The sequence below is a fragment of the Sturnira hondurensis genome, unplaced genomic scaffold (genome assembly GCF_014824575.4).
Source record: "Sturnira hondurensis isolate 20B ecotype Veracruz unplaced genomic scaffold, ASM1482457v3 Scaffold0022910, whole genome shotgun sequence".
Classification (NCBI taxonomy): Eukaryota; Metazoa; Chordata; class Mammalia; order Chiroptera; family Phyllostomidae; genus Sturnira; species Sturnira hondurensis.
In genome coordinates, this window is record NW_028095541.1 from 304,959 (window position 1) to 332,624 (window position 27,666).

The window sequence follows — 27,666 nt, forward strand, 5'->3', positions numbered from 1 at the left end:
CCTGCTGGGAAATCTGCAATGACTCCCAGTGCACTTAAAATAAAACCCAAAGTTCTTGCCATGCAGGCACGTCTTAACAGGAGCCGCTCCCTCCCACCTCTCCGTCCTGGCCCCTAACCACTCCCCCGTTCACTGCATTCCAGCCACCCTGCCAACCCACTTTCTGTCTTCTCAACACGCTGGCTCATTCCCACGTCAGGTCTCTGCCCCACCTGCTCTCGTGGCCTGGAATGCCCTTCCTCTAGAACATGGCATGGCTCCTTCTTGTCACCTTGGTTTTAGTTCAAATAGCACATCCTCAGTGAAGCCACAACTCCTGTTCTGAGTTATCCTCTCCACTTTCATCTGTTCTCCTTTCTTCATTGCACCTGTTACAATCTGACATTATCTTAATTGTGTGTTTATTGACATGTCAACTACAGTTGTTCCCTTCAACTGTAACCAAGCTTCACAAGGCCAGGGGCTTTGTCTGGTTATCCCCAGCTCCTCCTGCCTGACACAGAACTGACTCTTAAATAGCTCTTAAATGCATTATGTGATGTCATTATGAGAGCACAGGCCTCCACTATATTTGTCTTGTTCTAAAAAGAACCTAAAGAAGTTTATAGAAAGGAATATTGTAAGGTTTGTAAATACCAGCCTAGGACACTAGATTAAAAAAAATTGAGGGTGAGATGCTTAGATGAAATCTGAGTTTTGAATTGTCCCAGGGCTCTGTTCTTCAAATGAGCATGTCCAAACCCACTGTCCCATATTCTACTCTTGGGAATATGAGTAGTTCAAGACAGTCGCAGCCTTCCAAAAACCGGAGTCATCCTTGACTCCTCCCTTTCTTTCCTACTCACAGTGCCTTTGTCAACAAATCCTATTGGCTCTACCCACAGATATCCATCCGGCATGTGCGATCTTTTCTCACTTGGCCCCTGCTACCAAGCTGGCTCACGGCATGGCCTCCTTTGAACTCCTGCAGTGTATCCTAATTAATCTCCTGCTTCTACTTTTATCTCCTGTGTCTGATCTCAACTCATCAGCTAGAGTGATCCTGTGAACTTGTCGTTCCTTTGCTAAAAACCCTTAAATGGCTTTGCATCTTATAATGTGTAGGGTCCAAGCTTATCAAAGGACTCGGAGGCCTGACATTATTCTGCTTCTGATACGTATGACCACGCCACTGCCTCACTCACGCCACGTCAGCCACACCAACCTCCTTGCTATTTCTTCAAAATGCTGAGCACACTTCTGCCTCAGGGATGTTGAACTTGCTGTTCCCTCTATCTGGAATGTTCATCTCCCAGGGATCCACAAAGCAACTACCTTAGCATTTTCAGTCTTCAGGCTTTGCTCAAATGGCATCTCAGAAAGTCACTGCAGACTTTTAAAATGTACCTCTTCCCATCCTAGTCCTTTTCCTTAATGTATTACACTTGATCTTAGCCAAAAGGCCAAGAAGTGATTCCCCTAATTTACTTTACATTACTTTATCACCAAGTAACATAGTATTACACATTTATTACATATTTACATGTAATACTTTTTATATATAATATAATACATTTTTAATACTTTAAAGTATATTTTAACATATGTACATGCATATATGTGTAATTTTGTCATATATTTTCCCACTAGATTGCAAGCTTCCTGGGGTAGGAACTTTTGTCTGTTCTGTTGAGGGGTAGTATCTAGCAGAGTGCTTGGCTTGTAGTAGGCACCCCGCAACTATTTGTGGAATTAATTAATGCACATGAACCTAGGAAGAAGGCGAGGACATAATGCACATGCTTCAAGGTCTTTATACCAGTCAGCATTGAGCCGCTATCTTATCTCTCAGCTTTCAGACAGTTAATGTACACATGAAAGCAGCTTCTGTTATGTGAGTCAGAACAAATGAAACTGTTTGTTCAAGAGAAATGTAACTCTTCCTGATACTGAGAGCAGAGAAAAATGTCTCCCCTGAGCCCTGCCAAAGAGCCTGGATATTGCGAGCAAGGTCCTAATCAGAGTGTTTAAGGAACCGTGGGGAGCATCACGGTGTTTCTCATCACATTCTCCAGTGTGGCTGATGCCAGGTGCAGACCACAATTATGTAGAAGCATGTGCATATAGAGGTAGAGTGCTGTGGTTGGGGAACACAGCTTGCTATCAGGCTGGACTGTGTCAGGAACAGACCTCTAATACTCTGGAACAGGCAGAGTTCACGGCTGTTGGGTCTGCTTCTCTCAATCAAGCTTTTGATGAATATTAAATGGCAGAGGGTTGAAGCGTCCATTTGCCGAGAAGAGGGCCTCCCAGGAGTACTGTGGGGTTGCGCCAACACAGTTTCGGAGGTGCCACTGTGGTCCTGTCCTTGAAGACATACAAGCACACAAAAAGATGTTCGACATCACTAGTTATTAGGGACATGCAAATCAAACTACAATGAAACATCGCCTCAGACCCCTTAGAGTGGTTATTACCTTCAAAAACAAAAACCAAACAAACAAATACAAAAACAAAGCCATTTTGAAATGAATCTGGAGCTTCCACGCCAGAGGTACTGCTTTGCTCTGCACTTAACGTCTTATGCCTCAGATCTTTGGGATGTTAACACAGCAACCTTGCACCCCAAAGAACTATTTGCAAAGGTAATAAAAAGTAGCTATTATGACTACCAGACCCAAAATTATACATTGTTTAGAATTGGCAGCACTATGTTACAGTATCTGCACCAATAGACCTGCCTCCCTTCTCCTGGTTTATTGCTCTCTTCTCGTTCTCATAAGCACCCTTTGCATTTGTCTCCCACTCAGGATGCTATTTGGCTTCTTTCTGCCTGGATCAGAGCATACGAAGTAGCTGATCTTTTGATCTCAAATAAATGCTTATTACCTTTTACTTTGAAAGGCCTTTTAATCTTTAAGTTAACATGTCAAAAAGACAAGAAATAACAAGTGTTGGTGAGGATGTGGAGAAAAGGGAACCCTCATACACTGTTGGTGGGATGGTAAATTGTGCAGCCACTGTGGAAACAGTATGGATGTTCCTTTAAGAATTACAAATGGAACTACGCTATGATCCAGCAATTCCTTTTCTAGGTATTTATCCAAAAATATGAAAACACTAATTTGTAAAGATATATGAACCCCTATGCTTATTGAAGCATTATTTACAATAGTCAAGATATGGAAACAACCTAACTGTCCATCAAGTGATGAATGGTTAAAGAAGATGTGGTGTGTGTGTGTGTGTGTGTGTGTGTGTATATATATATATATACACACACATATACACACACATACACAATGGAATATTATTCAGCCATAAACATGATGAAATAGTGTTATTTGTGACAACATGGATGGATCTTGAGGGTATTAGGCCAAGTTAAATAAGTCAGATAGAAACAGACAAAAACAGTATGATTTCATCCCTATGTGGAATATAAAAAAGGGCAGCAAACAAACAAAGAGAACAAATCAAAAACAAACTCATAGACACAGACAAAAGAACGGTGGCTACCTGAGGGGATGCAGGGTGTGTGCGTGTGTGGGGGTGCAAATTGGGTAAAGGGAGTCAAATATATGGTAATGAAGGAAACAAAATTTTGGTGATGAACACACAATAGGGCATGGAGATATCAAGTTATAATGTGTGAACCTGAAATTTATATAATTTCATTGACCAATGTTACGTCAACAAATATAATGTAAATACATGGGCGGCACCCCTTGGGACGGGGCAGCGCACAGCCGGCACAGCTGCAGGAATCGTCCCTGTTTGTGAGACCAGACCCCTGTGGGAGTGCCACAGACAGAGAAAAGTCCCGGGGCCATAAAGAGACACAATATTTCACTTCGTGCAGAAACGGTCTAACGGAGCAGCAGTGGGCAGGACGGAGCGCTCCCTAAGAAACAATTTGGAGTTAGATCTGACCCAGAGAGTGGCCCTAAAACTGCCCGTGTGAAAATTTTCAAAGCAGATGAAAACAATCTGTCTTCCCGACACAAACCAGCTACAAAACGTCCCGGGGGAGCTCCCACTGACTGGCTCACTGGAGTAGTGTGGTTTTCCTTGCCGTTCATGATCAGTGTGAGATAAATATGGAGATAGATGACGTATTGCATTGCTATTTTGGGTTGCCAGCCATAAGCCAGTGCAATTGGGGCAGTTACCAAAACTAATGGCTGCTGGAAGTTTTTCCATTAAGAAATTCGATTCTGTAAAATTTCCAGTAATACAGCTATTCACTCTGCCAGGCATCCCGGCCAGCACTTCGCCCAAGGGCCCTTAACTTCCACACTTCAGGGAATCTGTGTTTCCTTATGGTCCTGTATAGGAAGCACGTTTCTTGAATGTTTGTGGTGAGTCAAGAGCTTTCCTGAGGATTAATTTTCACACACACTCACCAAAGATACATGTTTTTTCCTTTCATCTGTAGAAGATATGAAGAAATTGCGTGGTAATTAAGGTGAGCAATGAGTGAGATGGTGATGACTAAGTCAACACGGCGGTCTCATGACCTCGGTCGTCTGAAGTCCCCAGGAGTGCATTCCCTCAGGGTGGAACCCTCCTGGAGGGCTCACCATATGCCAGGCACCATGTGGGCACTTCTCCGAGGCTGGGTGAGCTTGGGGAGGCAGAGGTCATGGTCCTTGATCTTAAGGAGCAACCAGCCTGGCGGAGGACTCACAACTTTCTTACCTGCAAAGTTATCTCTCACTGTAAGGCGGCGTGTACTGAGCCTCCGCCGAGGGAAGCTGACCACAGGTGATCCCTGTGGATAACAGGGACCTGAGGCCTCCAAGGGAGCTGGGCTCTGAGCTGGTCTTGAAGAAGAGCATCAAGACCACCAGGAGCTGGGCCTGATGTAGCAAAGTGGGATCTCGGAGAGGATCACTGCTCATGAACTTCCTACTTCTGATGGCCTTATGACCTCTGTGAATAAGCAATAAGAGAGAAATTACATTCGAACACATTTGGGCCACTGTACTTGGCGGTCTCTTTGTTACAGCCTATAGCTTGTACAACCAATACATTTGTGGAACAGTTCCTGAGCTTACCTCGTAAGTCAGCAAGACAAAAGAAAGGAAGCCGATGACAAGGGAACCCTTGGGATGAGATAGGCATTATTCTTTTAAAAAAGGGGAAAAAGAAATACATCAACTCTGACCTCCCTCGGTGCTAGGTGCGAGTTATCATTGACTTCTAGTGGTAAGAGAGAGGAGGTGTACAGATTTTCCAAGGTTACACAGAGCCAGTAAGCGGCAAAGACCAGAACCCAGAGAAGTGTGATGTTTCCTATATATTGAAGTGTAATCAATATATAGAAGGAGTCCCCCAAAGGATCATGTCAGGTGTCCTCCTGGGTCTCTATTTGCCCCAGGAGGGCAAGGAAAAGAATCCCTGATGTTCTGCTGAGCCCACACAGGGACAGGTGACCTGGGAAACTCAGGAGTAGAAGAACTAGAAAGAAACTTGAAACATTTCCGGTTTAACCACCTCATGTTACAGATGAATAAATAAGACCTGGAGGGGTAAAGGGGTTTGTCTAGTGTTAAATGATGCCGACATAGTCCATGGCTCTGCTCAGCACGGCACACTGCAGACCTTACGGCCCTGGCCTTCACGGACAAAAGGCAAACGAGAGTGTGTGTTGTCTTGCAGAACTTTTTCCCATCTCTCTTGGCTCAAGAAGCAGATAATGATGGAAAATGCTTTATGTTGATTGGGGAGGCCAAGGGCAGACATGTGCTTCAGTTGCTGTTGCCCAGAGCTGATCCTCAACCCAGTTCTGTCTTTGTCCCCAAGTTTCCCTTTCTGGGCCCCTTGCTCTCTTCTAAGTCACACCCTCCCCACCCCCAACCCATATTCTCCCCTGTCACTCCGCTCTCAGTTCAGGAGTGTCAAGTGATAGCTTGGTAGGAATTTAAGCAGAATCTGAGGTATGTATGTTCATTTGGGCTGTTCCCCCAACCATCAGTGAAAAATTCATCAAAGAGATTGCAGGCTGCCCTGACTCTAGGGGAGGGGGAGGAGACTGTTCCAAGTTCGTTTTCTGAGAGTCCTTAGGATCAGACACAAAGTAAAAAATCCTGCGCTGTTGCAAGGGCTTGTCAGCATCCTCATAGCTGCCTATGTGAAATGCTGGCATATTTACCCTGTTTAATCATTGCTCCACCCCTCTGGGAGAAGAAAAAAACTGATTTTAGACACTTGAGGAGAGAGAAAGAGCCATGACCTTTCTGTGGACTTGAGAACTTGCTCCTTATACAGAGCGAACAAACAAAAAGCCCCACACTCACAGCTCAGGAATGTAAGCCTCTGTGTGTGTCCTTCCGAACTGCACCTGGTGATGGGGCTCCGAGCCTGAGCCCTGGACACCCCGTGGTCTCCAGGCTGGGGTGGCTGCCCCTCACACTGAGTCAAGAGAGTATTAATTGTTTGAGATAATTCCAGCTATAACATTCTTGAATCAGTACTGCAGTTGGATTCAATGAGACCAACGTGTTAAAGAAAAAAAAATGTTTTTTATTATTTGAGAAACAAGCTTCCTAACAACTATGTAAACATCTGCCCCCAAATGGGCTATTATATAACCCTTAGTAACAGGAAGGCTCAAAATCCACAGTGATCAGAGCTGAAAGTCCACCCAGGAGCTAAAAGAGTGATAAACTACCAGCAATTCTAGCTATTCTTTACTTATAGTGCCTCCTCCAGGTCAGCTGCTTTACTTAACTGTTAATTCCTGTAGTGACCCGGTAATTGAACCAATTTTGTTAAAAAAAATTTTTTGAAGTTCAAGGAGAGGTTACGTGACCTGGCTCATTCCCACAACTAGCAAGTGGAAACACAAAGATTCAGCTCCAACCCTTTCCAAGCCGGTGGCATTCCTTCAACAGGTGCGCCCAACACCTGCATTGCTTTTCTGATGCCTACTGACAACCAGGGTCCTTGGATTTTGGCGACTCCAATTTGTCTTGTTCCGTGTGAGGATTTCCTAGACCATCAAAGAGTGAATGGATGTCGTGTTTCCTCCTAAACTGTTTTTCCTTTCAACCTTATGTGGCTCAGAAAACCCTGGACGCAAACAGCGGAGTCCCAGAGTGCTCTCTCTTGTCAGCACTGAAGGAGGCCCGCCCACAGGGCTGTCCGAGGCCCTTCGGGACGTGGCATGACTGAGCCTCCTCACACAAGCTGGCCCACATGCCTGTCCTCTGACTGTCCCCACCACCTACCCAGGCCGAGTCCCTCTGGCTCCCAGAACTAGTCAGCTGGGCCAAACCCACTCCCATATTCAGTGTGGCTTCCCAGATGTCCTGCCCCCATGATCCCTATTATTCATTCAAATAAATATTTGTAGCCATCATTTATGCAAATCACAGTCCTTCGGTCTTGCAGAATAAATCAGAGATGGTTTCTGCTGTCTGGGAGCTGACATTCAGCAATGTGGAGTTAATAGCCTACTAGTTAATTGCTTGACTACTATCAAAAAAGTCCTGCAGTGATTGCTAAATTGGCAAGAGAGTGCGTAACCGGGGCATGGATAGGGAGCCTGGCAAGGAACTGAAGGACCTGGGAAGATTCCCCTAACCCCCCGAGGAAGAAGCCAAGGAGGCTGGATGCACACAAAGAGGGGCCAGTGGACAACGTGAGGCCAGAGAGGTAAGCAAGTTCTCATCTTGAGGGCTTTTTGTAGACCTGGACTTTATCTCTGGAGCAATGAGACTCCTTTGTAGGGATTAGATGGTGAATTATATGTGTGTATACACTAGGGAAGAAAGGAAGGATGTGTATGCCAATAAATTCTAACTTGTGCCAAGAATTAACAACTGCCTTTTTGCTCTTGGTCCCTCTAAAACAGTAAATTTCCTGTCACTTGAAAGGATCATGATAAATGTTTGCTCTTGACCATGATGATTTAAGCATAGGCAACCCTCTCCAAGTGGAAGTATTCACCCACCCTTGCCAGCAGCTGGGACCTGGAATGGTCTTGCTGCAAGGCTGCACTGCACCAGTCCTTGGAATGCAACGAAGGCCTTGTCTCAGGGGTTCACCAGACTCACTTTTCACCGAACATCCCGACATTTCCCACTGACTTCCTAGGAGGAAAGTTTTACAGTGAACAACTCTGAGAGCCATCTGGGGCCTGGAGAAGGGATGGAAAGGAAGAGGGGGAGCGTGTAGCGTCAACAAGGACTCTGTAGCAATCGAATGATGAGAAGGCGGCACAGCAGAGAACAACTGATACCATCGGTCTGATTTCACCCAAAGACATTTCTGCTTTTGAAAGCGTGACTTGTCCCCAAGTGGGGGAGGGAGACACAAACACATACACACACGCAAACATACATGCACGTATCCCATGCGCTTCTTATCTAAGGGGACGTGGACATTTCTTTAGAGTATGATTCTTAAAATAACATTGGGAGATGACATTTTAAACATTTTTGAAATGATAGCTTCCAAAATCACAATAAAATGTAATTTTAAAAAGCGTCCTCTAAGTTCCGGCCAAGATGATGGTATAGGTAGAAAAACTTCACTTCCCTGCACAACCAAAGGGAGGATAACAATCCAAAATCAATAAACAGCCAAAATTGCCAGAAAATCAAACTGCATGGACCTCTGAGAACCAAGGAATTAAAGAAAAAATCAACTAGAACAACCAGACTAGCAGCAAAGCAAAGAGGGTTGCCCTGCCTGGGTGACCACCTAAGGCCCTTACAACCTTTCACCTGGGCAAAACAAAGAAATAAGGCTCATATCAAAGAACAGAGCAAAACTTCAGAAAGAGAACTAAGCAATGAGGAGATTCCCAACCTATCTGATGGGGAAATGTAAAGCCCTGGTAATCAAAGTGCTCACAGAAATGATTGAGCTTGGTCGGAAAATGAAAGAACAAATGAAAGATACCCCAAATGAAATAAAGCAAAATATTCACAGAACCAACAGTGGCAAGAAGGAAACCAGGATTCAAAACAACTATTTGGAGCAGAAAAAAAAAAGAAATAAACATGAAACTGGATCAAAACAAAGAAACAAAAATCAAAAAAAATGAAGAGAGGCTGAGGATTCTCTGGGACAACCTGAAACCTTCCAATATCTGAACTATAGGGGTGCCAGAAGGAGAAGAACAGCAGCAAGAAATTGAAAACTTATTTGAACAAATAATGAAGGAAAACTTCCCCAATCTGGCAAAGGAAATAGACTTCTAAGAAATCTAGGAAGCCCAGAGTGTCCCAAAGAAGTTGGACCCAAAAAGGAACACACCAAGGCACATCATCATTAAGTTACTCAAGATAAAAGACAAAGAGAAAATCCTGAGAGCAGCAAGATATAAGGAGACGGTTACCTACAAAGCAGTTCTCATCAGACTGTCAGCTGATTTATCAAAAGAGACCTTACAGGCAAGAAGGACCTGGAAAGAAGTATTTGAAGTCATGAAAGGCAAGGACCTACATCTAAGATTACTCTATCCAGCAAAGCTTTCATTTAGGATGCAAGGGCAGGTAAAGTGCTCCCCACATAAGGTCAAGTTAAAGGAGTCCACCATCACAAAGCCCTTATTATATGAAATGTTAAAGGCACTTATCTAAGAAAAAGAAGATAAAAAATATGAACAGTAAAATGACAACAAACTCACAATTATCAACAAATGAACCTAAAAGAAAAGAAAAACAACCATGGCTGGTGTAGCTCCGTGGATTGAGCACAGGCCTGTGAAGCAAAGGATCGCCAGTTCAATTCCCAGTCAGGGCACATGCCTGGGTTGCAGGCCAGGTCCCCAGTAGGGGACACATGAGAGGCAACCACACACTGATGCTTCTCTCCCACTCTTTCTCTTTCCCTTCCCGTCTCTCTAAAAATAAATAAATAAAAGAAAAGAAAAACAATGAAAACAAAAACTAAGCAAACAACCAGAACAGGAATAGAATCAGAGAAATGGACATCACACAGACTGAGTTCAATGGGGAGGGGGGAAGGAGGAATAGGAGGGGAAATGTACAGGGAAGAAGAAGCATAGTTTGTAGGCATTAAATAGATGGGGAGGGGTCAAAATGGTACAGGAGACAGAGGACTCAAAGTACTTACATGTACAACCCACAGACATGAACTAAGGCGGGGGATGCTGGAGGGTTGGGGGGCAGGATGAAGGGGGGAAAATTGGGAAAACCGTAATTGCGTAATCAAGAAAAAATACTTAAAGAAAAGAAATTCAGGAAGTTAAAAAAAAGTCCTCTAACCATGACTAAATTTAATGTCAGTGGTCAAAACATGCACTAACCTGCGTTGGGAGCAGCACAGCAGCAATGCCTGTTCTGCCAAATCCCGTTGCCTAGGGTTTCCTACATTAACATACATTTGCAAATGACCCACTGAGTGTGTCCGTGCAAAGGAATGGTGGGAGGGAGTTCCCCGGAAGTGCCCCTTCCTTACATACACAAGTGTTTAGGGCTGCTATCAGGTGTTGAAAAGAATGCGAGGAAACAAAGAGACAATGTCTGAAATGGAAAAAAAAAAAAGAGGGGGAGGATTTCTAAACCAAATGATCAGTTGTTTCCAGTTCTGCTCTCCAGCTATCAGGAATTGATAATAAACCAACAAAAAACCAAATTTCTGTGTGTGTGGCGTTGCTTTGGGCAATGGCCTGATCCAAGAATAACAAGTGTCTCATTATCTCCCAGCTCTGCAGTAGTACACTATCCTGAGCTCTGCGGTCTTGGCCTCGTGACGGGGCTCTGTTTTTGGTGGAGTAGGAGGAAACATTTCCATGCACTCAGCTTGGAACGGTGGCTTGTTCCCTGGCCAGGACATCGGAAAAGAATTATTGTAGTGTGGTGTAAATTTCTAGAACCAGTCAGCTCTGCTCATTAGTATTTGTGTGGCTTGGCCAAGTTTCCTAACCCATTAGGGTCTTCTTTATCTTGAAAATGGCAGCAACAACTCAACACCCTGCCACTGCGGACAGACTGCAGGCTAGGCTGAACCACGTGTGAGTCAGGATGTGGCCATCACCTCAGTGACCGTGAACTAGTGGATGTGAGACCGCATGTGAGGTGACTCTGCGTGTCACAGCACCCCCATTTAGCCATGAGCATTTCAGAAAGGGTTTGGTTGAGATGAATCTAAAAATGTGTCAGGATGTAAGTGAAATAGACTAATTATCTGTGCATAATAGTTGATGTAATAATTACTATATATCCTGAAAATCCCATATGATATTTGTTAGTTTATAAATACTGATTATTATGTTAATGGTTTAAGTGATATATTTAAAGGTCATGTCACATTTATAGTTTGAAATATTGCCTTTACTCACTCACCACTCACCTTTAATCAAGCTCGTCCAATGTGCCTTTGACACCGGGGTCTCCATTCTGACTCCAGCCAGTCTGCAAGCCTGTTTTCCAGGCACATCGTCTGTATATCCATCTAGGTTGGTGGAGATTTGGCACTCGTATCTAAGTATGATGTCATTGGAAAATTTACCCCACGATACAATAATTCTTTTGTTATTTGTGATCTCCTAAGATAACCACTTGTCTTTAAAATATAGTATATAGTAACAATGATTTTTAACATCATCTTCATATGGCTTGTTTGTTGTGGCCTCCCACATTAGTAACTGAGTGATCAGATCAGATCAATTATTCTGCAGGAATAATTGTGAAACACGTGTTAGATTTCTCTGCCCACTACTTTTCTGTATTAAGAAAATCCTGTAAGATCCCACTTTGATATTACTTCAGGTGGCATAAGATAATATGTCTTTGTCATTCTGTTGTGCAAATTAAAAAGATTGAAGGAAGTACCCTGAAATAATTCTATGTCAGGATTCTAATAGAAGATAATTTGAAGGGAAACTTTCAGGGGGGGAAAGCATGTTCATATATGATATTTGCAATAAAGGTTAGAAAGTATTAGAAGCTCTAAATGAAAAATGTTTAGAGATAAAGGAGGGTATAGAGTAAGTATATGCTAAGTCATTGAGCTGTCATTTTTCTTAGCCTCCTTGCCTAGGAAGAAAGGTCCATCAACAACACCTAAATGTTGCTGGGAGAAGTAAATGTGTTCATACATTCTAGCAATAGCACAGCACTTGGCTCACAGGTGCCATCAAGAGCAAGTGCCATCCTTCCCTAAGTCCTTCCAGCTCTGCTCCCATACTTGACCCCACGGAACGTGTTGAGTGAAAAGTAGCGCGTGGTACTGCTGATATCCAGCCCACGGCCCTGTTCCCTCTTTCTATGGCTTTTCTTTCTTCTTTCCTCCCTCCACAGAGCTGCCAATCTCCTCACAAGGCATTACCAAAATACCCTTGTCTTTTGTTCAGATTAGAGTTTTTCCAAAGAACTAAGAAATACAGACATACAGCCTGTAGTTGCAGAGTCCCTGTGCAGATTTCAGTGTCATTGTTCCTTTCTGGACTGTTGGGTGTAGGCATTTTCCTCTTCAAGGCTCAGCTTCGTTCCCCTCCATCTGTGGTCAGGATGGGATGGTGGGGATGGGGTTTGAGAGGCAATAATAGAAAGCCACTGGGATTTGGAAGAGGGAAAACTGAGTTTAAATCAACTTCTACCTCTCACTGGCTTTAAGGCTTTGAACGTATCCCTTCACCTCCTCAAGCCTTATTTTCTTCATCTGTACAATGGAGATAAATCCCTGGAGACTCTTTAAGGATGACATGAGATTGTAAGTCCAAGGTACAAGAGACAGAGCCCATCTGTGTTAAGAGCTGTTGGGCCAGTTGACAACTACTAAGTCTGTTGGGAACCTCTCTGCCTGATTTCAGAAGCTGTAATCCCCAACCCCCCCCCCCCCCCNCTGACCATAGCCTAGCCTTCCAAAGCAGACTGCCTCACGAAAAAGGCAAGCTGGCAGGATGGGAATACACTCAGCCATCAGGTCCTCTTCCCCCTTCACTTCCAGGTTTCCACCCGTCGTCCTTCCGACCCTCATCTAACTCCCAGACCTGGCTTCTTGTTTTCTTGGTTCCAGATGACAAACTCTCTCTTGCTAAGGTATTAGTGACTTCCTACTTTCCCTTCCTATTAGGAAGAAGTTCCTTAGTAAAAGCAACGTTAAACTCAAAGGAAGAGTTTTTCAAAGTGCACCAGGCATGTGATATCCCCTGGGCTTGTCATTCGGGCCAGCCCCTTCATTTGTGACACTAGTGTTGTGTATTCTTTTATTGACATTATTAAATCAACTGGACTTGGAGAACAACTCAAGGCCACATTCTTCTCTCGTTGATTCTGGTACCTGCAGAGAGAATTTTCCTCTCCTACTCAGATCGAGGGTTTAGGACACAACTGTGTTAACTGGTTTAATCAAATCCAGGACCTGCGGCCCCAGTCTCATGGCCACACATGTAACTTACCAGAAGTGGCCTGCCTGTCCCTTACATGAGGTTCACCTGCCCCGTCAGAGTGACCACGGCGCTCTGGCTGCGAGGGCTGGGCTGCAGTGTGCCTCTGGCAGGGCCCCGCCTTTCTCTCGAGGTAATTGTACCACAGGAAGCTCAAGTTACCTCCACAGGAAAGTTTTCAGGATGTTGACTAATGTGTACACTTTGGCAAGTGCATAAAAAAGGGAAAGTGTATTTGTCTTTGTCGGTCTCACCCTAAGCTTTTGAATAGACTCCGCATGCCCAGCTCTGATCCTCTTGTCTGCTGTGAGCTAAGATTACAGGTAAACTCTGTGAGCTCTCTGCATGAAAAATTATATTTACCAAAAAACCCAAGTTCTTTTATTCATGCTCCAAATCCTATTTTTGCCATTGAAATAGTTGTCGTATCCAATTAGCCTATTTAATGTGAAAACAAATTAAATATGCCCCGTGAACTGTGAAGAAATACACAGGTGTGTCCCAGTCCCTGGCAATCGTTTCTGCTGGGGGCCTGTACTCCTGTTTAATTCGGATGGGAAGATGGTTAGGAGGAGGCAAGACAGGGAGAAACTAGTCAGTGCGGTGCCTCCGTGAAGACTGTAGAAAGGCATTCGGTCTTCCAGGTGGACACGGTGTCTCCTGGGCACACAGGTCAGCAAGCAGCCCCTATGAGTCCCTCAGCAGGTGGTATGGCTTTGCTGAGAGGGTCTCTGCCCTGCTCTGGACAGGGGGATCGACACTGGTATCTTAGCTCTCAGAATGCCTGCCTGCTTCAGATTTTCCCACGACAGACCTGAGAACAGCATTCGTGATGGTGATGGAGCAGTGGAAGATGGCTGGAGTCAGCAGGCTGACCAGGGGCTTCGTCGCCCCCTTTTTACTCAGAGGCATTCAGCATGCATGTCCACTCCTCAAAAGGGGCATTGGCGCTCAGCCCACCCAAACTGAACGTTTCTCTGAAATCACCCATGCAAAACAACTCTTAGATATGTAAAGCACAGTTGATAGGAACGCAAATCTGGAAGCATCCTTGAGAGGCTGTCTGAGTCACTCTCCATTGCCTTCAGGCAATACCATCCCTAAACTCTCCTTCCCCAGCTCTCCTGGAAGCTGATGGAAAGGTTGCTGGTTTAAGTCTTCCTAGGAAAAGATTCTGGATGAATTCTGAGGGCTTCCTGAATGCTTGTATTTTTATTTTTAATTGTACTATGCAATAGAAGAAAAATACTCTGTAAAGTCAGACATCAGCACCCCACCACTACCACCCCCTTCCTCTTCTTCTTTGATTTATTCCCTGGGAGGCCACTCTGAGAGAGTGATCAATGAGCAGGAAGGTGTTTGAGCTCAGTCCTCAGGTCCCATACCTGTGCAGCACTGGGCAGAGGTAGGGGCGGGACTGCAGTGCAGTTGTCCCCGTGGCCACCATGGCCTCAGCTGAGCCCCAGCAGAGAGCGCTTCTTCCTTTCAGCATCACGGCGTCAGTCTTTGGAAAGGACTGTGATTGCTGCAGGTTGGATCCTGTGCCTGTTCATTGGTCCAATCACTGTGGCCAGGAGATGAGTGATTCTACTGGCCAGTCCCCAGTTACCTGGCCACCAATAAATACCAGGGTGAGGGAAAAGCTTGGTAAATAGTCAAAAACAATAGCTACCGCACACCTCTAAAGCTATCTACCTCTCAAAATTGCTGAGATTAGTGAAAATATATAGTATATGCCCCTAATAGAGGGCCTAAAAGGAGAAAATCAGTAAATGGTCATTATTATTTCCTCCAATGGTATCATCAGAACTAGCACAAACAACCTTTCTTCTAAAGTCTTGGGGCAAATAGATGCTGATAAAATCAAAATCAACATTGGCTCAAACTTCAACCTCAAATTTGAACAGGTTCTGAACTTTTCTGAGGAGCTGAAAATATTTAACATTTTTCTCCAGCTAAATTAATATTTGTGCATCCTTATACTCCCTGAGCCAGAATGGGCCTAGATCACCAGAACCATCATAAGGATATTTATCTCCCTGACGGCTCCAATTGTCTGAAAGTATTTCCCAAGAAAGATAGTCACCAGTGTTTTTCTGACCTTTTCATAGAGTCAGAGCCTTTGGATGAAGAAAGAAACATTCCTGTCTCTGGACTGAGTATCAGCTTCTTGCAGGGTCTAGTTCCTAAGGATGGATCTTGTATGTCCGGCCTGCCCTTCAAAATGGTAAGCTTCTCCAGAGCCTCGTGAAGAATTAAGGACAGAGAGTTCTGGGCCCTCGGTGACAAGCCCATAACCTCTATTCCCTGGTCCAGCACTACACTGTGGCCAACTGGATGACTGGACGTTCCCCAAACTTCAGGCGCCCAGCCCTCTGCATGCTGTTCCTCTTGGAGAACATGCTCTTTCCACTTCCCACCTGCATAACACCTCCCTCAAAATTCTGCCTGCTTTTCAAGGCCCGCTTCCATGACAGCTCCTCCAAACGGCCTTTCCATCTCTTCAACCAGCTCTGGTCTTGACTACCTTATAATCTCTTTACAGAATACACATGGTGCCTTATGCTGTGCTAACTTGAATGATAAGCTTTATGATTCAGTTAAAGGCCACTTATTAAGAACTTACTGTGTTTTATGCCGGGCACTGGAGACAGAGTTGTGTGAGATAAATTCTCCCAGTCAACGCAGGGCTCTTCGCAGCCCTAGTGTTATATAATTCAAACGATGAGTTTCCAGAATTCTAAAATTTACTTGCCTCTCCTGGCTCATGCTTCAGATAATTCTGCCCCTACCTGCTTAGAGTTTTGGTGTCCTCAACTCCAAAATAAAAGTTTAGGACTACATGGTCACAGAATGTCCTTTCTCACTCAGCAATGCGACTCCCTTATGTTCTATCACCTCCTTGTCAGGCACTTCCAGGAGGCACTTCGCTCATTTTGTAATCTAACAAGACAGTGTCCACCTGAGCTTCAGATAATTTGGGGCAGGAGTTTGGAATTAACATGTGTTGAGCATGTCTCTGTTGGCTGAACATGGTCAGCATGGTGGTTGAGTCAGTGACAAGACACACCCTCCAGCTGGACCTCAGTTTCTGCACCTGTATAATGGGACGGTTGGTGCGGAGGCCACTAAGGCTCCTTCCAACTCCAGTGTCCTGTGATTCATGTTCATTCTCTCTCTTGCTCCCATGAGGAGCCTATGATGTTCTGTAAGGACACAGGTGTCAAGACACCTGGTAGCAGGAAACATGCTCAGCCACTCCCAGTCTCACCGAAACTCAGATGTCCTGAGTTTCGGACAATGGTGTGGTGATTGCAGGGGGAGTATAAGGGCGTTAAATGACAATGGAAAAAATACAATGAAAAAGAAGTTAAAAGAAAGAGGCCACGACTGTTAAGAAGGCTTTATTTTTAGTCACTGACCACCCACTCCCCATTCTTAGCATCGTAAATTTGCTGTGGGAACTAGTTGAACAGATTTAATCTTTGTGGAGGAGAGAAGTAAATACTACTGGACTGAAACACTCACCCTCCTTTCCTCATCCCCTGGCTCCCCCATCCCTGTGGGCCCCTCCTGACCTGGACGCACTCCTGTGTGTGCAATGACCTGCCTGCTGTCCACGGCACAGGGATGACTTCACTGGACTCAGCGTGCTTTTGGCCAGGTACGCATCACTCAAAGAACTTGATGTAGGATGAAACAGTCAGTTAGTTGAAATTTTCCCAAATAGAGAAGAAATTTTTAAAACTGACCTCCTCTTAGCTTACTGTGTTAACCTTGCTTTCCATCCTCTGTCAAATGTGCTGGTAGATGCGCCATATTTGCCCCAAAGGGTGTGCTAGGAAGCCGCGAGCCGAGCTGTGTGCTGACCAAATGTCAGCTACACTAGCCCGATTACAGCCGTAGTCCTTGTAACTGTGGGGATGCAATCTACTTGAATATTATTAATCAGTTAAATACGAGTGCACAGATAAGAGTTGTTGGTTATATAAAGACCAAATTAAATATTTAGTAAGGAGTAAACAAAGTGGAGTTCCAAAAATATTTGTGGTCCAATTTTGGTGTACGGAGTAAACTTGGTGTTCGTTGGAAAATAATGCAAATATAGAAAGATTCTGGGCTCAGATTTCTCTGTAGCATCTGCATCTTCTTGTTCCACTTAGAAGCCATAATTATGAATTGTAGATGGGACGTTATAGCTGTAGCCTTTGTAAGAGAAACAACGCAAATGACGATCAAAAGGACCCATACTCGAAAAAAAAAGGCCTTAGTCCGGTATCGAAACATTGGCTAGCACTGTGGGTTTTAAGTTAAAAGTACAATACATATGTTTGAATCAGCTCTTTACTTTTCAAGTGTTATCTAAGATTTCTGATGAACATAGATGAACATCATTCTGTGGTTTGGGACCCAAGTATTTTATGGAGTTTACATTGAGATCTTAGAGTGTTTCCATAGTTATTATTATTACTATTAAAATTTCAAGCATATGTAAATATATGGAGAAGAGTACAGTGAACCTACATATCCTATCATCCAAATTTGTCACTCACGCTTCACCTCTTTCTCTTCGTTTCTTTCTGAGGTGTTTTAAAGCACAATTTAGACATTGTATCATTTTATTCCTATTTACTGTAGTAAAAACCTCTAAGAAAAATGTACATTTTCTTCTTTAACTACACTATCATCATGCCTACCATAATTACCAACAATTCTTTAGTGCCACCTGATACCTTGTGCATACTCAATTTTCTCATAAGTCTCCCCAAATATCTCTGTACTGTCAGTTTGTTAATGTCATGATACAAATACTTACAATGCACACAGTACGTCTGACTGTGTCTTGTATGTGTTTTATAATTTAGAACAATATTCCCTTACTTTTTTCCTGCTATTAACTTGTTGGAGAATCCCTGCTTTTATAAAAAGGTGTGAACATTTCAAACAATAGCAATTGACAAGGGGTTAGTGTAATTTCAAAAACGCCTGAATGAACCCCAAATTTGTCACAGTGGTCAGAGAACTAACCTGGAGAAAAGTTTCATGGTGTGGGGAAAAGTTTTCACTCTTCTCTGAGTGACCAAATGAGCAAAGAGCTGGACACTGGATTGAAAGACCAAAGGTTTAAAGTTCTAAGACAGGTTTAATCTCCTAAAAACAAAGTTTCAAGCCATCCAGGAAATGTAAATCAGAACCACAATGAGATAGCACTTCACACCCGCCAGACAGGCTACAATGCGAGCAAGACAATAAACAGTTGTCATCGCTGTGAGTGTGGAGAAACTGGAACCCTCATCATACATTGCTAGTAGGAGTGCAAAACGGGTATACTGAAATGGTGCGCTGGAAAGCACCCCAGCAGTTCCTCTAAAGAGTAAACAGGGAATTTACCACGTGACCTAGTGATTCTCAGTATATATCCATGAAAACTGAAAACATGTGTCCACAGAAGCTTGTGCTTGAATATTCATAGATCATTCACAGTATCTCAAAAGTGGAAACAACCTGAATGTCCATGATAAATGGCTAACTTAACGTGGTATATACCATACAAAGGAATATTATTCACCATAAAAAGGAATGACTTTTGGACACATGCTATAACATAGAGGAACCTTGAAAATACTACACAAAGGGGAAGAAGCCAGTCAGAAACGACACACACGGTGAGATTCCATTGGTATGAAATGTTCAGAACCAACAAGTCTGAGGTGACAGAAAGCAGATGAGGAGTTACCGAGGTTGAGGGGCTGGAAGATGGGAGGGGCTGAAAGAGCGTGGGCTGAGGGGGCCAAGAAAATGTTTGGAATTGGATAGCAGTGATGGTCCCGCAAATATGGCAAAAACCATCAAATTGTATACTTTATTTTTATTTTTAACATAAATTTACAATTTTGGTTTCAAGTTAACTCCTATATATAGAATACACAACTTTTCCCTCGTTTTTTATTCCTCCCACATTTAAAATGAAAGCTGAAACACATTTTGTTCTTTTTGTTTTCCATGTTCTGTTTATATATTGTACTATGCTTACAAAAATATTTAAAGAGCATATGCACCCTCCTTTTTCTGCATTTTGTGGTTTAGTACACTATTTTCTCGAGAAAATATGCTTGTAATCATGTCATCACTCTAACTATTGTCATCTGACCATGGAACATGTGAATGAATCCAGTGTTCAGTCAGCCTCACTGGAAAGAGGTGGAAACAGAACAAGTCTCTGCAATTTACACTTACTGTTGAAGTAATTGTAACTGAACATATGAAAAATTCTTTGGGTAAAATAATTGAAGAAATAATACTTTAACACTTCAAATGCACTTTTTTTTATTTCTGGAATATCATGTTTTGTCAAATTTACTACTTGCATTTATTTTCTTGAAGAACAGTGAAAGTTTTAAACTAGCAGTCATTTAGTATCTTACAGAATGAATTGTGTACTTTAAAGAGTGAATTTGTCCTGGCTGGTGTACGTGCCTGGGTCCCCAGTGGGGGGCATGCAAGAGGCAACCACACATTGATGTTCCCTTTGTTCTCCTTCTCTTCCCCTCTCTAAAAAGAAATGAAATCTTTAAAAAAACCTTTCAGAAAGTATAGATGTATTTTAAAAAGAGTGAATTGTATGGTATATGACTCATATCTCAGCAATGCTGTTTGAATGTAGCCATACACACAAAGGTTCCGAGGTCCGTTACCTGCTGGCCTTGAGCAGGCAGAAGGACGCTCCCTGGGGTGGGCCTACCTCCACAGAGGCCAGGAGGCAGCCTGCTTAGTGTTGTTGGAAAGTGGAACTCAGTGCCAGTGTGGGTGACCAAGGGAGAGCACCCGGTCCCTCCGCTGCTTCCTACAGCCTCCTGGAATGGGTTGGTCCTGGGTCATGAACCAGATAACCTTTTGACCTTCGTTTTAGTAACACTGTAAAAGGAAACCCAGGAGGAACTAAAGGAGAATTTACTTTCATTTTCGCCCACCTGGTTCCCCACTGGGCTGACCGTGTTTCTGCTTAGGTCTGTGCTCAGTGTCATTTCCTGCCTGCCTTTGTGGAAGACAGTGAGATGCACGTCCAGATGCTTCACAGGTGGGGGAGCAGAGAGAGAGAGGCAGACGCTGGAGTAGGCCAAGTTGCCCTGACAGCCTCCTTGACCCTGAGAAAGTGGGAAATACCCAGACAGACAGGAGGCTGAAGGCAGCCTTTTTCTAGCAGTAGGTAAAAGAAGATTGCATTTCCACAAGGTTCAGCATGGGGCTCTGCCTGACTGGTGGGGTTGGTGCCCAAGTTTCTTTGCTGGATGTTGAAATATTCTTCAGGCTGTTCAAACTGCTGATCTTATCAGACATGGAAGTCTGCCCAATCTGCCCGATCTGGCCGCTCTCACACTTTGACAAAGGCCCCTCGGGCCACAAGTTCCTGTGCTCATTCAGCAAAGGCACAGGCCTCAGAAGAAGCAGAAGGGCCCACTGAAACTGCAGGGCACCTGGGTCTGCAGAAAGGCCTCCAGGGCTTCCGTTCACAGGGAAAACTCCATTTAGAAGAAGGCACTGTGGGTGGGCTGAATTCCCATGAGGCTTTGAGGACTCCCCTGGAGCAGCATCAGCAGGCCTTACAGCTCCCCTCCTTTTTTTGCGCCCACTGCTTCCAAATCCTCATCCCACTCAGAGGAAAAGTTGCTCACAGGCCCTAGCATCTCCAAGGGAACAAATGAATAGACAGAAAGAAGATAAACATCAGTAAGAAAAATGCAACTTAACAAAGTACATGTTTTAAGGGAGAAGAATCCTGAGAAAACATCAAATGATTGACTAGAGCTCCCACCATAGATGCTAAACTGCCTCCTTTAACCCTGGAGCTGACACTCCATCCCCTTGTTCTTCTCATTTCCATCAGTGTGACCCCATGAGTCATCCTCTGCACCTAGTATGCAGAAGCCAGTCTTTCTGCATAGCTCGCCTCCAACATTTCTCTTCTGTTCCCTCCCTCAGGTAGAGAGAAGGAAAAATCTTTATAAAGGTAAATTTTCCCTACAATAGAATAATTTCTACTCAGTTCTGAGAGCTTTCCCTGTGTCTGCTGTTTCTCAAAATAATCAGCTCGATAATAGTTCTTATGCCAAAGAGACATATTTTGGGGTGACATGTTCTGGTCTTCTACAAGAGATGGATAGAAAGAGATTCATTGTAAGGAACTGGCACATGAGACTATGAGAAGGCTGATGAGTCCCAAGCTCTGCGGGATGCGTTAGCAATCTGGAAACCAGTAGAATCGATGGGGCAGTTCTAGTCAGAATGCCAGCAGGGTTGAGACCCAGGAAGAACTGATGTTCTGGTTCAAGTCTAAAGGCAGGGAAATAACCAAAGTCCCAGTTTGAAGGCAGTTAGGCAGGAAAGAATTCCCTCCAACTTAGAGGAAAGCTGGCTTTTTTATTTGATTCAGGCCTTCAACTGATAAGACAGGGCTCACCCTTACTAGGTAGAGCAATCTGCTTTACTTAGGACGAAGTAAATTCAAATATTAATCCCATTCAAATGTTAATCTCATCCAAAACACTGTCAGAGAAATGCCCAGAATGTGTGACCAAGTATCCAGGCACTTGTGGCCGAGTGAAGTCGACACCTAAAATTAATCATCACACACCTTTTCCTGATGTTCTAGGGCAGCTTTCTCCCAAGTGTGTGCTGCATGGACCCTAGTCTGAAGAAATACTCTAGGGGTGGGGCAGGGAAGACAGAGGCTCGATGGTCAAATACATCTAGAAGATGTGGTACGATGTATTCCTCCCCCACACCACCCCTGTGTCTTAGAGATTCTCAACGTGTGCCAGCAGATGAAGAGAAGCGAAAGGTCCTGCAATTAGGACGGCAGTTCGGTGGGGTTTGACTCAACTGCTCTCGGAACAATCAAACCCAGCTTGGGAAATGCCGCTCTAAAAATGGTTTTGAGACCTGGCTGGATGTCTGCACCACCTGGGCAACGTTTTAACCGCCAGTTCTCAAACTCTGACTGGGATGGATCTGGATCTAAATGTCCCCTGGAATGTTCTGTGTCCTGCGTGTGGATGGGTGCTGGGGCCACTGTTCAGAACCTGGGATCGGGACAAGGGCTGCACTGCTCCATCCGGCAGTCACCCCATTCACGCGGGTGTGTCCAGGGAAAGGAGGCCCCTGTCAGGTACACAGAGGTCTCCTCTCCTTGGCCTGACTCCCCATTTGGTGAAGGCAGCCCAAAGCTTGCCCCTCCCTGGCGTTGACCCATTTTCTTGGTAAGGCTATCTAAGAAGGATGCTTACTCTTGAAACCAGTTATAAGTCACAGGGAAGTAGCAGGATTGAGCACAACAAATACAGGAGCGGGCGTGCATACCCAAGGGGTTGCACACAGCGGCGGGCAGGCCCAGGGCCTCCCCTGGCCTTTTGGGCCTTGCCCAGCACCTAGAACCCCTTTCTGTGCTGGGCACAACATTGCATATAATTGTCTCTCATACTACATCGTTTCACACCTTCATATCTGCCCTCCCTATTCCTTTTCTTATATCCCTTTGCTTAATGCCCATCTTTCTTCACTTAGATGACTCTTCCTCCAAAATACAGGCCAGGTATTATCTCCAGCAAATTTCCCCCAAACATCAGATTGAACCCCGTGCCCCTCCTTTGCACTCCCATAATGCTAGCACAAAACCCTGTTCTAGCATTCACTGCGTCCGTGCTGCAAGGATGTGTGTGCCAGTCCCTCCCCGACCCGAACCGACCTGACCCACCTCCACTTTAAAATTCTGTGTGTGTGTATAAAATGAGAGGTTTCATTTCATGCATATTTTGGCTAAAAACTGGTGTTATTTCTTAATCCACACTGCCCAACCACCCTCAATTCTTGAGTGGCACTTGCCAAGTCCCCACAGATTCACAATTTCCAAGCAACTCCTGGTCCTCCCCTTCCCTTTGTGATGGGTCAGAGCACCTCCACTAGGCTTTCAATTCTTTAAGGTCAGAGAGTATGTTTTAAAGGTCTTTTGTGCCCTGGAGTCTGCCTATGATGGGCTTTCCATAAATGCTAATGGGCGCCAGCTGAACTGTTGATAACCTCTTGTGAAAGTGTTCACTTACGTGATTCATTCTCTTCACGGTTTCATAGCCAGAAAACTAAGCCAATTTTTTTTTCTTTTTCAGACTTCTACATCAAGGACTGAGAGGTTTCCAACCCTTTAAAAGGGAAAGGAGAAGATAGGTTATTTGGAAATCATGAATTTGTAGGAGCTCAACTGGTGCCACTTAGGAATTAGGATCAGGCAGGACAATTTGTATTAAGAAATGACACCAATTTTTAGCCAACATGTGGACCTGATATTTTGGCAAAGCAAATAAGTGGATAAATAAAGTTCAAAGTAAAAAAACCTTTTGCCTGTTCATTTTCTTTGCTTGGTTAGTTCTCTCATTTGTAAGTGGAACCTGGGGAAATACCACTGTGCACTGTGAGCCAGGGCCCAGCAGGAGGCCGGTAGCTCCTGTGATATGATTGAGGACACATTTACATAGGTGAGATGGGGTTTTTCTTGTCCAAGGAAAGTGGTAAGGCATGGTGGGGCACCCAGAGCCCAGCAGCACTGAGAAGGGTTACCCCCTGTCACCCATAAGCCTAAAGGGGTTATCAGAATCTGGGAAGAATAGACAGTAAGGAAGGTTTGTCCCCAGGGCTGTGCCTTCGGTAGAAGACTGCAGCCACAGACAGCCCGTGTCCCGAAGGGAGGTAGGGGGATAAAGGCCCAAGCCCACTCCCATCTAGCCTTCCAGTCTCTCCTGGAGCCCCCTTGACAGACCCAGCCAGAGGTCAGGGGTCAAAGGAGTCTGTTGAAAATCTTCAGCCTCCTGGGGCACAGAACATGGTGAGAAAGAAAGAAAATCCACCTGAAGGGGCAAGTGGGAAATATCTAGGGCACCAACCCTTGATTAAAAAATAGTTACGTTCCTTTACTCCATGTCCAGACCGCAGCAATTCTGACCCCTTACTTCCCCAAATCAGCCCCTTCTCCTCAACCCCTGAAGAGGGTATGCGCACCAAACTCCTGCTATTGGTAGTATACGTGTTCCAGGCCCTCACTGTTGCTGGCTTTCAGCAGATATGTGATATTGAATTGTATTTATTATTTTTAAATCTTCATTCGCATGGGCTAAGAGAGGACAATTTTAGAGCTTCTTGGGAATTCCTGACCCCCTGATCTACCAAAGTTGCAGATCTAGCTGTCTTCTAAAAAGCAACGATATAATAGTATACAGCAGTCCCCTTTTATCTGTGGTTTCACTTTTTGAGGTTTTGGTTATTCACAGTCAATTGCCATCTGAAAATTTAAAGAAGGATTCCAGGAATAAGCAATTCATACGTTTTAAGTTGGCATCATTTGGGGTAGAGTGATCAATTTCATACCACCCCCTTCCCTTTGTCCAGTGTATCCACCCTCCACATGCTACCTGCCCGTTGGTCACTGAGTAGCCTTCTTGGTTATCAAATATTTTGAGAGAGAGAGAGAGAGAGAGAGAGAGAGACCACACTCTCATAACTTTTATTGCAGTGTGTTGTTATAATTATTCAATTTTATTATGGTTGTTGTTAATCTCTTACTAGGCCTAATTTATCAATTAAACTTTAACCTAGGTATGTGTGTGTGGAAAAAACACAGTATATGTAAAGTCTAGTACTACCTGTGGTTTCAGCATCTACTGGAGGTCTCTAGATGCACATCCCACAGGTAAAGGGAGACTGCTGCACTAGATTCCTGGAGCCCTTTAGAAAACAGAGCTGCTTCTGGTTCATTTTTCTGAACATTAAATTAGGAAATTATTTTTATCTTATGGTCAGAGGATGGTGATGTAGCAGATGTCTAGTTCCTATATGAATTAAATATAAGGAAGATAGGAAGTGTGAAAGTAAACAAAAACTGATTCTATAAGTCATGGGAGAATTGTTTGCTTTCAAAATTTCACACCCATTTTGGATAAAGCCTGGGTCATTTCTTAATCCAAATGTCATTGCCTACCCTGACAAAGAGCTGGTTTTGTGATTTTTGTGAGCTTTAGAGTCAAATTACCCATGTATTATCTATTATTACTAATCTTGTCTTGCACGGAAATACACATGCTATCGTAATGAGCTTGTGAAATTTATTGGCAACTTCCAGACACCCACAGAGTGGCATAAATAAGTGTCTGGAAATATTTGGTATGTCAAAAATTGTACTTTTTAAGGCTTACCACCAACATTTCAAGTCCAGGACCCCAAATTCCGGTTTTAAGAATTCCAGTTACAAATCATGGATGGTGTAGCTCAGTGGATTGAATGCTGGCCTGCGAACCAAAGGGTCACTGGTTCGATTCCAAGTCAGAGCACATGTCTGGGTTGCAGGTCGGGTCACCAGTAGGAGGTGTGTCAGAGGCAACCACACATTGATGTTTCTCTCCTTCTCTTTCTCCCTCTCTTCCCCTCTCTCTAAAAATAAATGAATAAAATCTTTTAAAGAAGAGAAAGAATTTCAGTTATACAGACACTGGCAACAATTCTAAGAGAACTTTGGCTGACTTGGGAACGTTTTTAAATCAACTTTCACCTCTTTCACCTCCAGTAGGATGTTAAACAAAAAAATTTAACTTCCTTAGCTGAACATTTTTTTTTAAAGACAGGGTTTATTAGGCCGTTGTTAGTGAAACAAACAAACAGACAAACAAAGACCGGTCTTGGGGCATGCAGTTAAAATCACCAGCAGCATGCAAGATAGGTAAGAAAACATGCCTGTCATTCTGTAGTTTTGCAAGCATTTTCATACATCACGTAGGGAAGAAAGATGTTAGTCATTCTGAGGAGATTTCCATTAGCTATTCACAAAGGGGGTGGGAGAAGGTGATGCGGGGCCAGTTCTGGAACAGGGGCCGCAGAGTGTGCAAGGAAGAGGTGTCCACTCCTGTGGATTAGCTGTGGGCAGTACATTGGGAGGTTCATGTATAAATAAGGAACGGAGGCTCCTGGGGTCCGTGGTGCCTGACTGTTCTCTCTTTCAGACAATCACAGGAATGGCCACTTGGGAATTAATTCCGTGCTCCAGCAGATGGCTGGGAACGTGAGCAGTCCTTTGTCAGAGCTGGTCCACAGCTACGAATGGGCGGTTCTGTTTCTGTCTCTCCCTCTCCAGCCACGGTACTTTTAATTTAGGAAGTCTCAGAATTTCTTTCTTGTCAAGGGTGTGCTAAAATACTGTTTTATGTGCACCCATAGTCAGGATACCTTTTAGAATGCTTTCCTGGAAGAACAGGAGGTGGTGAGGAGATGCTGGGTCACGTCACCTCGTGCTGGTCACAAGTGTAAAAACAATGGGCGGTTATATTATGATGCTTGGTTTCCAGTGACTGAAAACCTTGAGTCAAAAATCCTTATACAATAGGAAAAATTTCTTATTTTATATAACAAAAAGCCCTGTGACAGGATGGCTGCCAAGTTAGTGATGTCATCAAGAGCCCAGCTTCTCTCCACTCTTCTGCTTTGCCGTTCTTAGGCAAAGTGGACGAGTCCACTGGCTCATCCTCAGGCTACAACTTGTGGTTATAAAACGACAGCCATGATTCTAAGTATCACATGGAAACACAAAAATGTCGCTGTGACTATTTTTTATTTATTACTTTTTAAATATTCACCTGAGGGCATGTTTACTGATTTTAGAGAGGAAGGGGCAGAGAAAGAGAGAGAAGTATACAGAAACATCAATGGGTATGTGCCCTGACTGAGAATCAAACCTGCAACCTTGGGGTGTATGGGACGATACTCCAACCAACTGAGTCATTTGGCCAGGGCTTCCTGTGTCTATTTTTAAGAAAAATTACTTTTTCTCCATCAAGTTCTATTTCTTACTGGTCAAAATGGTATCAGACTTAATCTATTACCAGAGAGAGGAACAGGGTCATTTGGATTGGCTTAACTTCATCAAGACCCAACCTGTGAAAGCTGGTGATGGTTTCAGCCCCCTGGGAAGCACAGCGGGCTGGGCGAGGAGGGGGCACTGCATGGAACTAGGGTTCAGTCAGGAAGCAGGCTGAGCGCCAAGCCCCCCTGGTGAGGCAACCTAACAGTGCCCACTAGGCATCTAGCCACATGGCTCAGAAAATGCAGCAGGTTTGAAGACCCTGGTGGGGTGAAGGTGATGGACAAGCAGGTAGAAACTCGGGGCAGAACGGTTTCTCTGGGACCTGCTGTCTGGTGCCCGTTCCCCACGCCAGTGAGGGGGCCTCTGCTCTAGGAAACTGGGCGAGGAACAAAGACAAGCCTAATGTGTGTTCTTTCAGTACATG

At 44.2% G+C, this 27,666-nt stretch overlaps 1 long non-coding RNA gene across 1 annotated transcript; it reads right to left on the reverse strand.

The window, feature by feature from the left end:
• Positions 1–1,813: 1,813 nt before the first annotated feature.
• Positions 1,814–13,426, reverse strand: LOC118980571 (uncharacterized). The gene is made up of 3 exons (XR_005065138.1): positions 13,361–13,426; positions 5,040–5,110; positions 1,814–2,346 (listed from the first exon to the last, which is right to left on the reverse strand). It is a non-coding gene; the product is annotated as an uncharacterized LOC118980571 (long non-coding RNA).
• Between the last annotated feature and the right edge of the window lie 14,240 nt (positions 13,427–27,666).